The sequence below is a fragment of the Meriones unguiculatus genome, chromosome 12 (genome assembly GCF_030254825.1).
Source record: "Meriones unguiculatus strain TT.TT164.6M chromosome 12, Bangor_MerUng_6.1, whole genome shotgun sequence".
NCBI lineage: Eukaryota > Metazoa > Chordata > Mammalia > Rodentia > Muridae > Meriones > Meriones unguiculatus.
This window is the reverse complement of record NC_083360.1, coordinates 9877909-9896583: the sequence shown is the minus strand read 5'-3', so window position 1 is coordinate 9896583 and position 18675 is coordinate 9877909.

Below are 18675 nucleotides of genomic sequence, written 5' to 3'. Positions count from 1 at the left end.
CTTCCCCTGTGGCCTGGTAAGACAACCCTGCTAAGGGGATGATTAAAAAAATTGCAACAGAGTTTATGTCAGAGACAGGCCACATTGCACTTACTAAAATACCCACATGAAGACCAAGCTGATGATTGACTAAATCTGTGTAGGGGACCTATGTCCAGTCCATGCATGATCCTTAGTTGGTGCAGAAAGACCTGGAGGAGACAGCAAGAAGACCAAGAGAACCATAAAAACAGGGCCCAGGGAGGCTTGCAAGGACTTAAGATCCTATTCATCTTACTCTGTTATCCTTGTTTATCAGGAGGCAAATGAATATTGATTTCGTGGGATTGTCTCCTGTCCTCTGCCTAAGAAAAATGCATTTGAGATCTTTCTATCCTTGGATGTCCCAATACTAAAAACTCATACATCACCATCAAAGCCAAATTTGGGGTAGATTATGGTGTTTCACATTTGTAATGGTAGATCTTCGGAGGCTGTAGCAAGAGCACTGCAGCAAACTAATCATATCAAGATAAGTTCTAATGAGTTCCATGATAACCTGAACTACAATATGCAGTCCTTCTCAATAACCAAAATAGCCCCAAACAAGTAAAATGAACCATGTTTTAACTATAAATATTCTTGGCTTTCAAACTATGCAATACTAAGAGAAATGATTTTGTTATTGAACTTGGAAAATTCAAGACTTAGGGCAGCATTCAGACCATAGGTACACTGGAAAAAATTCTTAGGTGTCTATAGCTTTGGAAGCAGCAGGTAGTTTGATGGTACCTGGGGTCTTGTAATTGTGGGGCATAGTACATCAGTATGTAAGCAGACCAATATTTACCCAAGTACTGTCAGTACAGAATATACTGCCCACAGCCACTGTCCATTTGTGTATAGTCTATAATTTACTCCACGTTTCTCTGTTACCATGCTCACACTGATTTAAAGAGTTTCCATATTCTCTAAAGATGTACAATTCACTACTTTATATAATGCCAATAATAAGATTCCCTGATTCTTACATCTCACCCAGACATGTACTCTGAAGGTCAAAAAATGGTATTCTTGTTATCACCTGTACTTAACCACTTCTCTGTTTTGTTTTTTTTTTTTTTTTTACGTTTTCTGTTTTATTTATTTATTTTTTATTTTTTTCTTTTTTATTTATTTTTTTATTTTATTTTTTTCTTATCAGTTACATTTTATTAACACTGTATCCCAGCCGTGTCCCGATTTCTCATTTTCTTCCAGTCCCTTCCTCCCTCCCTCATCTCCACCATGCCCCTTTCCAAGTCCACTGATAGGGGGGGACCTCCTCCCCATTCATCTGATCCTGTTTTATCAGGTATCTTCAGGACTGGCTGCAAAGTCCTCCTCTGTGGCCTAACAGGACTGCTCCTCCCTTGGGGGGTGGGGAGACCAAAGAGCCAGTCATTGAGTTCCTGTTAGAAATAGTCCTTGTTCCCCTCACTTTGGGAAACCAGTTGGTCACTGAGCTACCACAGGCTACATCTGAGTGGAGGTTCTAGGTTATATCCATACATGGTCCTTGGTTGAATGTCTATTTTGTTCTTAATAGATAACTCAATCATTTCCCTGAAATCTTCTAAAACATATTTTCCATGATTCAAGAATCTTTTTGTTGTACAGTTAGTTCCTTTGGCAATGGAAACCAAGCCCATCAACTCTAGTCCATATTTAGATTTTTTTAATTATTTATAACAGTACCTGGCATCATTTATGTTAATTAAAAATAGCATCTACCTTTCCTGCCACAAGTAGTGGAAATCTATGAAAGAAACTACAAGTCTTTTCATTGATGCTTTAATTTAAGAACTATGTCTGATGCAATACCTGAAAGTGTAAATGAACAAGTTTTCATTATATTTGAGGGATTGCTAAATTTTATGTTGCGTATTTATCAAAGTTACAGTTGTGAGGAGAACTAAACATATAGTGCATTAATGATTGCCTACCCACCGTATATATGCACTGTGTTGCGTTCTCAGTACATAAAATATATTATTTGCTTATTAAAACTGGGATTTAAAAACCTATGAACATTGAATTAAATAAAAGTGATGTTGATTTTTTTATACAAGCAGTATCAATTGAATAAATACATAACATCAAGCTAAATGAAGAGAAACTTTAATCAATCCCACTAAAATTAGAGACAAGACAAAGCTGTCCACATTCTCCCTATCTCTTCAACATAGTACTGTAGGTCCAGCTAGAGCAAAAGACAACAAAAGAAGATGAAATGGATAGAAAAACAGAGGCTCAAGTACACAATAAGGACATTTGCTCAACCATGTTTATTTTGTAGCAGCCTTATTTGTAATAGCCAGAAGCTGGAAACAGCCCAGATGCCCCTCAGTGGAGGAATGGATTCACAAATTGTGTTATATCTATACAATAGAGTATTAGTCAGCAATAAAAAACAAGGAAATCATGAAATTTGCAGGTAAATGGTGAGATCTGGAAATGATCATCCTGAATGAGTTGTCCCAGAAGCAGAAAGATGCACACAGTATATACTCACTCATATAGACATATAATATAGGATAAACCTACTAAAATCTGTACACCTAAAGAAACTAATCAAGAGGGAGGACTCTTGCTAAAATGCTCAATTCCTATCCATAAAGGCAAAGAGGCTGGACATCAGAAGAAGGAGAAAAGAGGGAACAAGTCAGGAGCCTGACACAGAGGACCTCTGAAAGGCTCTGCCCTGCAGACTATCATTGCAGATGCTGAGACTTATGGGTAACCTTTGGACAGAGTGCATGGAATCTTATAAAAGAAGTGGGAAACAGTAAGATCTGGAGAGGACAGGAGCTCCACAAGGAGAGCAACAGAACCAAAAAATCTGAGTACAGGGGTCTTTCCTGAGACTGATACTCCAACTATGGACTATGCATGGAGATAACCTAAGACCCCTGCACAGATGTAGCCCATGGCAGTTCAGTATCCAAGTGGGTTCCATTGTAATAGGAACAGGGACTGTCTCTGACATGAACTGATTGCCCTGCTCTTTAATCACCTCCCCCTGAGGGGGAAGCAGCATTACCAGGCCACAGAAGAAGACAATGCAGCCACTCCTGATGAGACCTAATTGACTAGGATCAGAAGGAAGGAAAAGAAGACCTGCTCTATCAGTGGACATGGGGAAGGGCACGCATGCAGAGGGTGGAGGAAGGGAGGGATAGGGAAGGGAGGAGGGACAGAACCACATGGGGGATACAAAGTGAATAAAGTGTAATTAATAAAGAAAAAAAACAGAAAGGAAGAAGTCAAAATATTACTATTCTCAGATGATATAGTATACATGAGTGACCCCAAAATTTCTTCCAGAGAACTCCTACATCTGCTAAAGACCTTCAGCAAAGTGTCTGTATATAAAATTAATTCAAAAAATCAGGAAATTAGCTGTTTTTAAAAATATAATTCTGATAATTTGATTATGAAATATTGCACCAAATGGTTCATGTCCTGAAAACTTAATTCTCACCAGATACATCCAGCATTAAAAAGTGATGGGGTCAGGAAGGTTCTGCTCTACTGAATGAACATATCTGCTCTTGGGCTGTTGGAGTCATAATTTGTTGGCATTGCTGGGAGATGATAGGATTTAAGAGGTGATGTTTGTTTGGCAAAAATGGGTCACCAAGAGCATCTTTATTCTTGTTTTGTCTCTAGAATGCCATAAACTCGTCATCTGTGTTCTACTGTGCATTCTCTTGTGTAGTTCTCTGACTCATTCTAGTCCAGAAGCACTGGGGGCAGATGATGGTGGAAACTTCTAAATAAAATTTCTGTTCCAGGAAATGTCTTTCTTATTTTTTAAGTATTTTCTTACAGCTATGAAAGGACTAACAAACAATGGGAAGAAACATTTATCTACTTTTCAATGTTTGGCAAATATTTAACCTTGTACTTTCCATTCATACTTAAGAGCTTCTCTATACTGAGATGATTTTTTCAGCTAAAGTCATTAAAATGTCAATAAGTTTATATTTTATGACATGATTTGATTCTCTTGAAAAACTTGCCTATAAGTTGTGAATTATTCTGCAAATATATGCATGTGTTAAATATAATTTTAAATTAAAAATAAGCTAAAGATTTTACCATCACCTAGCATGATGAGTGCACTGGTGTGGCTTCACAATACCATGGTAAGTAATTTTCAGAAATGTTGAGGCAAGACTTTTGGAGGCCGATAGGGAAACATCAGTGACTCCTATGACTCCTCCAGAGGCCCTGATCCATAGCACACAGTGTTGACCTACTAGGGACTCCTAGCACACTAGTGAGGTCTCAAAATGGATCTGAGGATAGGGTGGCGACTGCTTCCCCATTCTTTACAGAAGTCTCCTGGGGTGACCTTGCCTGCTCTCCCAGACCACATGTCCCACACCTCCTTACAGTTGAAACAACCTGACTGATTGCTACTGGTGCTTGAGGCCAGCATGGGATGATCTGATTGGCATTTCAATCATTTAAAGGCTGTTCCATAGATAATAAAGTTAGATCTGCACCTTCGAGTCCGGTCTCCAGAGTCTGTTTCCCTGGACTGTGCATGGCCTCCATCCCATTCTCACTCTCCCCTCTTTCTCCCAGTTCTTGATCAGTGTAATATATGGTTATGAACACCTTTAAAATATAATTAAATTATCTGGGGACAGATCATTTCCTTTATTTTCTCTAACCCAAACATCAGCATCTCATTGACTAAATGCAGATATGAGAATCTAGCACTGTGGGAAACCAAAAATAAATAATTTTTAGAAACATATTAGGATGCCAGATTTTTAATTTTTATTTTAAATTTCTAGTTCAGCAAACTTCAGGAACTATAACATAGGTGAAACTTCTCTGCGTCCCTTCAGAATTTTATCAGCTAAAAAAGTCAAATTATATAATGTGTGGAGACCATTTGCCTACAAGAGAGTTTTGAGACACAGTCTCACTGTTAAGCCCTTAGTTTACCTGAAACTTGCCATGTTGCACAAGCTGGCTTTGAACTCACATAGACCCACCTGCTTCCAGAGTGCTATAACGAAAGGTATGATACACAACACTGAGCTCTATAGAGGCAGTTTTAAAACACCTTCATAGTTTGAGACAAACCATTCTTGAAATTCAAGAAGTTGGTTAGATACAGTGTACAGCTCAGCTGTGGGAAGCAAAGCTTATCAGCTAAAAAATACATGCATGTGAATGCTGAGAAGATTGAACGAGATACTGCAGTGCATATCATTTTCATTGAACTTTACTGAAAAGAAATTAATTTGATTTTATGCTGAACTAAATAGACATATTTTCAAGGGCTATACAAATTTGTATGTATATTGAAAGCATTTTATTGCTGGGTTACACTGATATTTGAATTCACAGTAATTTTGAAAGGGGGTTATTCCACTTTACCTTGATTCTAAATAGGTCAGATTCTTTCTTTATAGGCAGAATGAAACTACCTGAGTGGAAAACCCATCTGTGAAGGATTTACATAACCATCAAGCATGGCATCTACTTGCTAAGGGGAAAAAAAAAAAAAGAAAATTACAAAGATGAAGCAGGAAAAGTGATGCGAATTTGAAAACATGTGAATTCCTTTCTACTATAATATTTATCAGCATATTTCCCTCTTAGGATAATGCCATCTTTGGAAAAGGAAGTGTGGTATAGCACACCTGCCAGGGTTTTGCAGGCCTCAATCACACTGCAGCTTTCCCTCTGGGAGATGTGCAAACAGCTAATCTGGTGTATAAAGAAGCAATGCAGAGGCATGAGGTGAGGTCTTACTCCATGTTCCTGTGATGCTTTCTGGTGGACTCACTGAGAGTTTTGCTTTGCTGATTTGATGGCAGGTTGGTTTGGTTCACATTTTTAACAAGTGCTGTTTCCGTAACCTTCATGTTTTCATTCTCCAGAGCTTTCTTCTGAGCACGCCTTTCCCAGAGAATATGGACGTGGTATAAAATGTTAATGTTTTTGAATGCTGACTCTTCAGTCAGCAGCCTTACCTTTGAAAGCAGCCGCTTTGGTATTGATAAAACTGCCTTTTGCTTCCTTCTCTGGAAATAGTGGCTAATGAAACACTGCTGGTGATTTTCAGAATAACAACATTAGACACAGGTTAAAATAGTTTGGCACCTCTTCCTGATGAGATGTCACTATAACCATGGTCGGTGGTGTCTTGCTGTTTCTGGAGCTTCTCTCATTGTGTATGCAATATCTTTGACTGTGCAGGAAATAAAATCATCAATACTCTGGCTGTCAGAAATTTATTAGACTACTTTGTGTAACAAGATTCTTTATATGTAGCCCTTACTGGCCTGAAACTCACTATGTAGACCAAGCTATCCTAGAGCTCATTAAGCTCTACCTGCTTCTGCCTCCTGTGATGGCTGGAATTCTGCCTCTTGTGGCTTGAATTAAGGCATGTGCTACCACTTCCTGCAGATTAAATATCTATCTATCTATCTATCTATCTATCTATCTATCTATCTTCTCTCATATATTTTACGTGGAATGAGTTTCCCCTTCCTCCACTCCTTCTTGTCTGTCCCCCTCACCTCTCTTATTTCTCACATTCCTCCTTTTCCCTTCAGAAAAGCGCAGGCTTCCCACAGATATCAACCTAACAAGGCATAACAAATTACAATAAGAATGCTCTCATAACAAGACTGGATGAGGCAATCCAGCAGAAGAAAAGGGATCCCAAAATTGGGCAAAGGAGTCAGTGACAGCCCCCCTCACACACAGAGCTAGGAATCCCTCAAGAACAGTGAGCTATAAAACCGTAATATATATGCATAGGACCTAAGCCTGATTGCCGGTTAGGTCTCTGTGAGCCTCTATGAGACCTGCCTAGATGATTCTGTGGGCAGAGTTCTTGTTCTGTCCTTGACCCCTCTGGCCCCTACAATCCTTCTTCCTTCCCTTCCATGGGGTTCCTAAAGCTCCTCCTAATGTTTGGCTGTGGCTCTCTGCATCTGTTCCCATCAGTTGCTGGACGAAGCCTCCCTAGGCTTCGGGGGTCTTTGAATATAGCAGCCTATCATTAGAAATCCCTGCTTTACTTTTTTCTTTTCTTTCCTTAAAAAAAAAAAAAATGTTTGTTTTGTTGACTAGTCCTGTTAAGTTCTATCCCAAATCTCTGATCTATTCAGCTTCTGGTTTTTACCCATACAGACAGTGTCAGGTGTGGGCTCTCTCTTTTCCCATGGGATATGTTGGACCAATGCTTGGTTAGCCAACCCCACAGAATCTGTGCCCCTCTTACCTCATGAGCAGACAAGGCAGATTCTAGGTCAAAGGCATTATGGCTGGGTCCCAGGTCCTCCAATGAAAGCCTTTCCCGTTTACAGAAAATGGCTCAGGCTCCATTTTCCCCATTACTAACAGTCTTAGCGAAAGTCACCCTCACAGATTCCTGGGAGTTTCCATTGCATTAGGTTTTTGCCTCTCCCCTGAAATGCCCCCTTCAATTGAAGTCATTTCTCCTAGTACTCTCTCCCTCTATCCATTCCCATCACTGCCTGATCCCTCCTGTTCTCATCCCCACCATCCCACAGTCTGCTCAGGAAATCCATGCATCTCCCACCCTTAAGCACTCCGGTCTTACTTAACCTCTCTAGGTCTGTGGGTTGTAGTATGATTATCCTTCACTTAACATCTAATATACACCAATAATTGAGTACATACCATGTTTGTCTTTCTGAGTCTGGGTTGCCATGTTTGTCTTTCTGGTTCTGTGTTACCTCACATGAGGGGAGAAGAGAGAGTGTGGGTGGACTGGGAGGAGATTGTGGGTTACTACAGCCAGGATACGAAGTGAAGAAATTGTATCAATTCATTAATTAAAAATATCCTGACTACCCATCACGAGGTCCGTTCTTATATACTTACTAAAGTGAGATGACTAGAGCGGTTGTGCTTCCATACAATTAGGATTGTTGTCTTGACGAGATAGATGCAATGTTATTCAGTGAAACATAGGTATGGAGAGAGAGGCAGTAATTGGATTATGGGATCCATAGCCAAGGGAAAATAAGAATTTTCAGACATTAGGAAAGGGATACTAGGCTGATTCCCCTAGAATCCTCATTAGAAGCCAGACTTTTCCACACGATTCTTGCTTCCAGTCTTCAGAACAGAAGAGTACTCTGTTCCCCCATGTTTCTTAGTTTGTAAGGAGGCATAAGAAACTAAGATGATGATAATTTTCTAAGACATGAGAATCAAAATAGGCCACATGATTTTAAACCACCTCCAATCAAACCACAGCTTTTTTGTTGCTGTACGCACAGAGGATGTGATGAGTGTTGTGGAGAATAGTCCCAAAGTAACTCGTGTTTAAATCTAGATAAGAATTCAAAAGAATTGAGTGTTTTTCATGTATGGACATTTTATATGTGTGTGCTTGTATGTAAATGAGCCCTATTTAGTCTATGTCTTTATAAAATGAATTGCAAGTTTGAATATATGATCTCACTAGATACAGAGGAAACCATTAAACATTCAGACAAAACTATCAAACATTCAGGCTTTTCACATCCTATTTTTTTTTCATGCTACATGAGACTGAATTTGAGTGTAGCACTATGATTCTAACATTTTGTTGTCCTTTTAAGATAGTTCCTACATGTAAACAAGGCTCTCCAAATATTCACTCCAAATTCCATGTCCTAACTTTTCACATGCTGATTTTACAGATGTTAACCACCATGTACTAATTATATAAGTTATAACGATGTCCACAGACAGAATAGCGCATGCATAAAAGAACATGCTGCTTAGGAATGCATACCTACATAAACATTTTCAAAGTCCCTTTCGTTTGGAATAAGCAAAAGGAGAGCATTAGTTTTATCTTCAGGACAACTTTATGTTAAAAAGGTAGGAGCAAAGTTTTGCTTCATATATGTTTAATATTGGATATAAAAGCAATTGTTAAAATTTAATAAGAAAATCTATCAAATCTTAGTTAGCTTCAACCAGATTACATAAAACTTCCCTTTCTCAAATAGTGTATTTTAATGATTATCTAAGAATTTCATACATTGTAATTTTATTTTGGTCCCAACTTCTCCCAGATATACCCTCTCTTTCATTGTCATTCTACTTTGCATCTTTATTTTAAAAACATCCATCCATGGAAATATCCACCATGCACTGTCCACAAACTCTTGTGTATATGGCCTTTCACTAGCACATGTCCAAACTCTCAGAAGCTGCTACCTCAAATAAAGCTAAGTATTCCTTTCTCTGCAGCTATCACACAAAAACAGTTCCCCAGCTATGAATGGGAATTTGTAAAGACCTTCTCCATGTTGCTAGCTTGCCTGTGTGGAGATTGTATAGCTCCATATTTGGTGACCTAAAACATGATTGCATATCAAAACATGCAGTATTCATTATTCACATATGTGAAGTTATCAGTATATATATTAGAAATTCCAAAACATCACATTTACATAATTATTTGGGATGGCAAACTTGTGGTATTAAAGCTTACTTGTTGCACTAAAATTCTTAATATTGCTAAAGATATCACATACCTGAATCACAAAACAGGAAAAACTTAGTTGGATAATGATCTGTATACCTCATCTCTACTGGCTAACTTTCAATAGTGTATTATTCAAAGAGAAAATTAAACATCATTCATACGCAACTGTGAATCTTCTGTATGAGAAAAAATGACTCAAGATATGCATATTTGTGCAATAGTGAAGTGGACATCATGGGTGTAACCAAATATTTCCTGATGGGATGTATTTAAGGCTCAATCCAAGAGGTAGAAGATATATTTGGGACCATAATCAGTTACAAAAACCTATGACTAGATGAGTCACAAGCCCAGGGGGCCAGTAATAAAATTATTTTTAAATAGACTGAGACTTAAAATGTCTGATAATGTTTTAGTAATAGATATATAGATTAGTGCACTTCTCAACATGCATTGAGGATGAGAGTATAGACTTCTCAGCCCTAAGTAGAATATATTTATCCCTCCTTTCCTTCCAAGAATCAAAGACCATTGCAGAAGAGGAATGGAAAAGTTTATATATAACAAAAAGGAGGCATTACATCACTATAGAGAAATAGCTATTTTTTTCCCAGAAACAATAAAGCAGATGCACATAGGATCTGTAAATAATTATGACAGCACACACAAGAGCTGTATAAGACCATTCAAGACTAATAAAGCATGGAAGGAGTCACTGGGCATGAAGTGCCATTCATTGCTGAGAAGTTAATGGCATTTTATAGCTACTAAGAGAGTCAGTTATAAAAGTGTATCTCTTGCTAATTCAGTTGCTCTTCCTGGCAGGCCACACACTCAAGTTTAATTGGAAAATATAAAGTGGACTGCATTGGTATAAAAATGAAAATGAAAGAGAAGAGAACATGAGGTTAGATAGGTAGATGAAAAAAACTGTGGGAGATCTGGTAGGATTTTAAAGAGGGGAGAGTGAAAAGAATCAAAATATATTCACTGAAATCCTCAAAGAATTAATAAAATATTATTTAAAAACCCAAGTGACAATACATGCTGGAAAGGTTGTGGAGAAAGAGGAACCGTCCTCTGTTGTTTGTGGGAATGTAAACTTGTACAAACACTTTGGAAATCAATCTGGTGCTTTCTCAGACAATTAGGAAAAGTGCTTCCTCAAGATCCAGTTATACCATTCCTAGGCATATATCCAAAATATATTCAAGTATACAAGGACATTTGTTCAACCATGTTTGTAGCAGCTTTATTCATAATAGCCAGAACCTGGAAACAACCCAGATGTCCCTCAGTGGAGGAATGGATACAGAAATTGTGGTAAATTTACACAATGGAATACTATTCAGCAATTCAAAACAAGGAAATCATGGAATTTTCAGGCAAATAGTGGGATCTAGAAAAGATCATCCTGAGTGAGGCATCCCAGAAACAGAAAGACACACATGGTATAAACTCACTTATAAGTGGATATTAGACGTATAATGTAGGATAAACATACTAAAATCTGTACACCTAAAGAAGCTAAGCAAGAAGGAGGACCCTGGGTAATAGGATTAATCCTCACTCAAAAAGACAAATAGGATGGACATTGGAAGAAGGAAAAAACAGAAAATAGGACAGGAGCCTACCACAGAGGGCCTCTAAAAGAATACCCAGCAGTGTATCAAAGCAGATGCTGAGACTCTTTACCAAACTTTGGGCAGAGTGCAGGTAATCCTATGCAAGAAGGAGGAAACAGTGATACCTGGAGAGGACAGAAGCACCACAAGGAGAGCAACAGAACCAAAATATCTGGGCACAGGGGTCTTTTCTGAGACTGATACACCAACCAAGGACCAGTCATGGATAAAACTTTGAACCCCTGCTCAGATGTAGCCCATGGCAGCTTACTATCCAAGTGGGTACCCTAGTAAGGGGAATATGGGCTGTCTCTGACATGAACTCAGTGGCTGGTTCTTTGACCACCCCCCCCCAAGGGAGGAGTAGCCTTTCCAGGCCACAGAGGAGGACAATGCAGCTAGTCCTGATGAGACGTGATAAGCTAGGGTCAGATGGAAGGGAAGGAGAACTTCCCATATCAGTGGACATGGAGAGGGGCGGGGAGGAGATGACGGAGGGAGGGTGGTATTGGGAAGGAATAAAGGAGGGGGCTACAGCTGGGACACAAAGTGAATAAACTGTAATTAATATAAAAAATAAAAATTTAATCTAAACATTAATAAGTAAAAGTAGATAATATTGAAGTTAACTTTTTTTGTCTGCAGAGAAATAGAGGGCTGTTTGAGCCTGACATATGAACTAGCAGTGTGTATGCAATGCATATTTGTAACTGACAGTGCCCATGGCTCCATTTACAGCTTACTCATCAGTCATGTCCCCTTTTGAGAGTTCTTGAAATAGAAGAAAAGCTGAAGTGCCTTTTGGGATGTCCTTTTACACTTCTATAAGGTTATTGTATATCCATTAACTTAGATGACAGAGGAAATGTCATCTGAGTTGAGTGAGTGAATGCCAAGACGCTGAAAGCGCCATTGTCTCAGGTGAAGGAGCAAATGTACAGCCTCAAGGGATAGACGGTCTGACTCTCTGTCTATGTGGTGACGCATGATGCCCAGCATCCTTACAGATTTGTGAGAAAGAGGATCATAAACCATCAAATAACATGATCTATAGAACCTGGCCTTGGAGCTCACCCAGATTATTCTTCATCATTTCTAACAGATGGTCTCTGTCCTGTAATAAATATCATTCACCCAGGGGTACAAAGAGAAAATGGGACCAGGGAAAAAATACATATCAAAATAAGAACACTCTTGAAAAGTATGGCAGTGGTTCCCAATAGCTTCCCATTGGAATAAAATTAGCTCCAGCTGAGCACTATTAAAAGTAAAACAACACAATGCTGGATATTTGCCATCAAAGAACATGCTATAGTTTGTAGTATTAAAAAAAAAAAAAAAAGTGCTCAGGGCCAGCCAAAGAGATGTCTCAGTGAGTAAAAGTATTTGTCCTAAAGGCTGCTGACCTGAATTCCTGGGACCCATAGATTAGAAAGTTAAAAATGACTATCATAAATTGTCCTCTAATATCACCATAAATACTATGATATGTATCAAAGTATATGCATGCAAACATATATGCATACACATACATAATAAAGTTTAAATAAAAATTAAAATAAATACTAACCATTGCTAGTCTCCATTCATTGGATAAATTAAGGACACTCAGGAGCTTTACTCACTCAAATGAGGGGATCAAAACAGGTATGATAATGCTAAATCTTTAGCTAATTCTTTTTCATTATTATTTTATTTATTCTTCTCTCATATATTTCAACCCAACCATAATTTCCACTTCCTCTTCACTTTCTAATCCACCTGCTAACTTTCAAGCCATCCACTTCTCCTGAATTTCCTTTCATAAATGTTTAGGCTTTTCAGGGATATGAACCAAGCATAGCATAGCAAGTTAAGCAGATGCTGAGACTCATAACTAAACCTTCAGCAGAGTGCAGGGGTGAGCATTGCAGCCAGGGCTGAAGAAACCTGATAAGCTAGAGTCAGAAGGAAGATGGGAGGAGACCCCCCATCTGTGGACTTGGAAAGGGGCTGGGAGGAGTTGAGGGAGGGAGGGTGAGATTGGGAGGGAATGAGAGAGCAGCTACAGATGGGATACAAAGTTAAAAAACTGTAACTAATATTTAAAAAAGAAAAGAAGAAAGAAAGAAAGAGAGAAAGAAAGAAAGAAAGAAAGAAAGAAAGAAAGAAAGAAAGAAAGAAAGAAAGAAAGAAAGAAAGAAAGAAAGAAAGAAAGAAAGAAAGGTATATCTGGTTATATTGAGGCTGGACTAGGAAACCCAGTAGGAGGAAAAGGGTTCACAAAGCAGGCAAATGTGCCGGAGACAGTCCTTGCTCCATTGTCAGGAGTCCCACAAGAAAATCAAACTACACAACTACAACCTGTGTACAGGCTGGCTCAGAACTATGCAGTCTCTGACTGTAGGTTCAGTATCTATGAGCCCCTATGAGTCAGTGTTAGTTGATTCTGTGGGCTTTCCTGTGGTGTTCTTGACCACTCTGGCTCTTAAAATCCTTCCTCCCCGTCTCCCACAGGATTCCCCAAGCTCCACCTAATGTTTGGCAGTGGCTCTCTGCATTTGTTTTTCAATTGCTGAATGAAGCCTCTCTGATTACAATTATGTTAAGCTCCTGTTAATGATATTCTGAAAGAAGCAGAATATCATTAGGGATAAGGCTTTGGTAGTTGTTACTGTTTGTTTGTTTGTTTCTTTTTCACTAGTCTTGTTTGGTTCTATCCTTGGTTTCTTGGCTTTTGCAATTTCTGGTTCCTGGCTTTCTAGGAAGTTTCAGAAGTGAGGAAGATCTCCTCCCATGTGTCTCAAGCCAGAAATACACAAAGGAAAATGAAAGTATCTCAGCTACTGGTGCTAGTCTAACGAGATGTCAGTTTGTAGAACAATGCATATCTATTGCCCTGCATATGCCTGGCCTATCTATTGCCCTGCATAATTAAGTACAAATGGATCAAAGATCACAACATAAATAAGATACACTGGACTTGACCAAGGAGAAAGTGAAGAACAGCCTTGAACACATTTGCACAGGACACAACTTCTGTAAGACAAAAGACACCATGCATCTGATAAAATGGCAGCCTACAAAATGGGAAAGGATTTTCACCAACTCAATGTCTGACAGAGGGCTAATTTTTAAAATATATAAAGAACTCATGAAAATAGATATCAACAAACTAAATAATATAATTAAAAATGAAGCACATATGTAAACGGAGAATTTTCAACAGAGAAATTTCAAATGGCTTGGAAGAACCTCAAGAAATGGACATTGGAAGAAGTAGAAAACAGGAAACAGGACAGCAGCCTACCACAGAGAGCCTCTGAAAGACTCTACCCAGCAGTATAGCAAAGCAGATGCTGAGACTCTTTACCAAACTTTGGGCAGAATGCAGGTAATCCTATGAAAGAAGGAGGAGATAGTGAGACCTGGAGAGGACAGGAGCTCTACAAGGAGAGCAAGAGAACCAAAATATCAGGGGCACAGGGGTCTTATCTGAGACTGATACTCTAACCAAGGACCATGTTTGTATATAACCTAGAATGCCTGCTCAGATGTAGCCCATGGCAGCTCAGTATACAAGTGGGTACCCTAGTAAGGGGAACAGGGACTATTTCTGACATGAACTCAGTGTCTGGCTCTTTGAATCCCACCCCCCCACTGAGGGGGGAACATCCATTCCAGGCCACAGAGGAGGACAATGCAGCTAGTCCTGATGAGATGTGATAGGCTAGGGTCAGATGGAAGGGAAAGAGGACCTTCCCTATCAGTGGACTTGGAGAGGGGAATAGGAGAAGATGAGGGAGGAAGGATGGGATTGGGAGGGAATGAAGAAGGGGGCAAAAAAAAATTCTATCCCACCAAATTGGAAATGAATAAGTTTCTTGGTATAAAAAATTCATTACTTATTTAAAAATGTTCAATATCCTTAGCTGTTAGGGAAATGCAAATAAAAATACCTGTCAGAATGGCTTAGATCAAAAACAAAAGTGAGAGTTAATGCTGGGAAGGATATAAACACTCCTCCATTGCTCCTAGGGATGAAAACTTATACAGCCATGTAGGAAATAAATATGGCATTTTATTAGAAAATTGGGAATTGACCTACCTCAAGAACTAGCTAGAATTCTGCTGGACATATCCCTAAACGACATTCCACCATGCCACAATGACACCTGCTCAACTAAGTTCACAGCAGTTGTATTCATAATACCTAAAAATTGGAAACTATCCAGATATTTTTGAACTGAAGAATACATAAAGAATACATAAAGAAACTGTGGTCTATTCACTCAATAGAGTATTACTCAGCTGTTAAAAAATAGCACAATGAAATTTGTAGGCAAATGGATGGAACTAGAAACTAGTCCTAAGTGAGGTAGCCCAGACCCTGAGAGGCAAACATGATATGTACTCACTTACAAATGGATATCAGCATTAAAATAAAAAGAGTCATTCTGCAATACACAGACCCAGTAAGGCTAAGTAAGAAGGAGAGCTTAAGGGGGAGACACATGACTCTCTTGGGAAAGGAGAAATGGAAAGATATTGAGGATGGCCTGGGGGTAGGTGGGATAGGAACAGCAGGGATCAGTTTGGCTGAGGATAGATAAAGTACCCAGAAAGACATCTGCAATTTCAGGGTATTTCAGGGACAAGGCTGAAACCTAGTGCAATGGAAACTCCCAGGAATTTGTGAGGGTGACCCTAGCTCAGACTCCTCATATTGGGAAATATGGAGCCTGAAGTGGGCATCATCTCTAACCAGGGAAGACGTCCAGTGGGGTGACTGGAACATTACCTAACCACAAGACCTTCAACCTACAATTTTGTCCTGCCTGAAAGTTGTTCTGAGTAAAGGTGGTACAGACATTGTGAGAGTGACCAACTAGCTTGAATTTTAGCTAATTCCAAAAAATTACATTTATGGCTGTATTTATTGAACAATAGAAAAACAGGAAATAAAAATTTGCGTTCTTATGGAGCTCCTGTCCTTTCCAGGTCATACTAGCTCCCTCTTCTTTCATGATTCCCTGCACTCTGCCCAAGGTTCGGTTATGAATCTCAGCATCTAGGTAGAGTCTTTCAGAGGCCCTCTGCGGTAGGCTCCTGTCCTGTTACTTGTTTTCTCCTACTTCCAATGTCGATCCCCTTTGTTTTTCTAGGTGAGGATTAATCATCTTACCCAGGGTCCTCTTTCTTGTTTATCTTCTTTTGGTGTACAGCAGGGCTCTTCTATGAGACTGTTTCTCCAACCAAGGACCATGCATGGATATAACCTAAAACCTCTGCTTGGATGTAGTCCGTGGTAGCCCAGGATCCAAGTGGGTTTCCTAGTAAGGGGGATAAGGATTATTTCTGACATGAACGCAATGACTGGCTCATTGAGCTTCCCCCACCCCCGAGGGAGGAGATGCCTTGCTAGGCCACAGATAAGGACATAGCAGCCAGTCCTGAAGATACCTGATAAGCTAGGAGCAGATGGAAGGGGAGGAGGACCTCCCCTATCAGTGGACTTGGAAGGGGGCAGGGAGGAGATGAGGGAGGGAGGTGGGGATTGGGAGGGAAAGAAGGAGGGGGCTATGGCTGGGATATAAGTGAATGACATGTGATTAAAATAAAAAATTTTTAAAAAGGAAAATAAATGCTTTCATGTTACTTGCTCCTGAACATCACCAGAGTATAAAGGGAAAAAAGTATTAAGATATTTTATTTGCTTTCTAAAATAGTTTGTAAAGCATAGCATGAAAATCAATAAAAGATTTGAAAAACCTTGAGGTTGAAGTCCAGCTTTGTAATAGGAAATAGAAAATATTCCTATTGAAACAGGAAATAGAAAAACAAACATGCGTTCTGTTTTAGAAGGGAATGCTAACACTGACGTCAATGGTTGCTGAAAAGTTCACAGGAGAGATAATGATGAGGGTACATTTAAAATTATTTTATTTTCCCTTATGGTTTTTTTGCATGTTTTTGTCAAGTAAGCCCCACCAACTTGACTAATCCGTGTCTTTGTCTCATCTCTGCTTGTTCTCCCAGCCGCAGTGTTCCAGTGGCATGCGTTTTAACATACTTTCCCTCTATGCAGTTTTAAATATGCTGTTGTATAAGGTGAAAGTACTACATTCCTAAAGGACAGTTTTGCACTTTGCCATTAGCAATTATCTTTAGCAGCAATGTAACCTTATTTTTGTGGAAAAATAAAAACCATACATATTAGCAAATCAAAAAAAATATTTGATAACACTTAAAGCCTCATTTAGCATGTATTTTTACAGATTTCTCATTTATTAATTGTGTGGTAATCAGTTTTAGAAGTTAACAGTAAGTAAGGTCAATTATTATTTTCTCACACTCTAAAGAACATGTTTACGCCTAGACAGATGAGATTTTAAGCATGTGTGTATGAAAGTGATAATTCTCAATTTCCACTTTCAGCTTTAACTCTTTTGTCAAATTATAATACACATTAACATAAAATTCAAATGCTTTCTCATATTTATGGGGAAATGAAAGGAAATTCTAGTATGGTTCCCATGTATACTACTGTCCTTATAGCATAACAAATTAGGTCTACTGGCTACACATCTGTGATACCAACAACAAAGCATACTAGGTAATTCTGTAAAGAGATGTGCTTGGCTCACAGGTCTGAAGTTTGGACTGGATGGCTATCTTGCTATTATCCTGGATTTGTTAAAAAATGAACACTTCATGGAATTAAACTACTGAATATGCTATGATTGTATCTTCTTAAGCTTCCCTACTTACAATAAAGACACCATAAGATATTCAATAGTCAGTATGAAACCATGAAATAAGAGGAAAAAGGAAATTGCAATAATTAATTGAGAGAAGTAGAAGCTGAAATGAACATCCAATAAAAAATTCCTTCTATATTAAATTTTTAATATTTATTAATTACATTTTATTCACTTTGTATACCTCCATAAGCCCCTCCCACCTCCCCTCCCGATCTCACCTTCCCTCCCCCTTCCTCATGCATGCCCCTCCCCTAGTACACTGATAGGGAAGGTCCTCCTCTCCTTCCTTCTGATCTTAGTCTATCAGATCTCATCAGGAATGACTGCATTGTCATCTTCTGTGGACTGGTAAGGCTGCTCTCCCGTCAGGGGGAGGTGATCAAAGAGCAGGCCAATCAGATTATGTCAGAGGCAGTCCCTCTTCCCATTACTATGGAACCCACTTGGACACTAAACTGCCCTGGGCTACATCTGTGCAGAGGTTCTAGGCTATCTTCATGCATGGTACTTGGTTGGAGTATGAGTCTCTGGGAAGACCCCTGTGTTCAAATTTCTGATTCTGTTGCTCTTCTGGTGGAGTTCCTGTCCTCTCCAGATCTTACTATTTCCCACTTCTTACATAAGATTCCATGCACACTGCCCAACAGTTGGCCATAAGTCTCAGCATCTGCTTTGATAGTCTGCAGGGCAGAGCCTGTCAGAGGCCTTCCGTGATGGGTTTCTAACTTGTTTCCTGTTTTCTTCTTCTTCTTATGTCCATCCTCTTTGCCTTTTGGGATCGGGATTGAGCATTTTA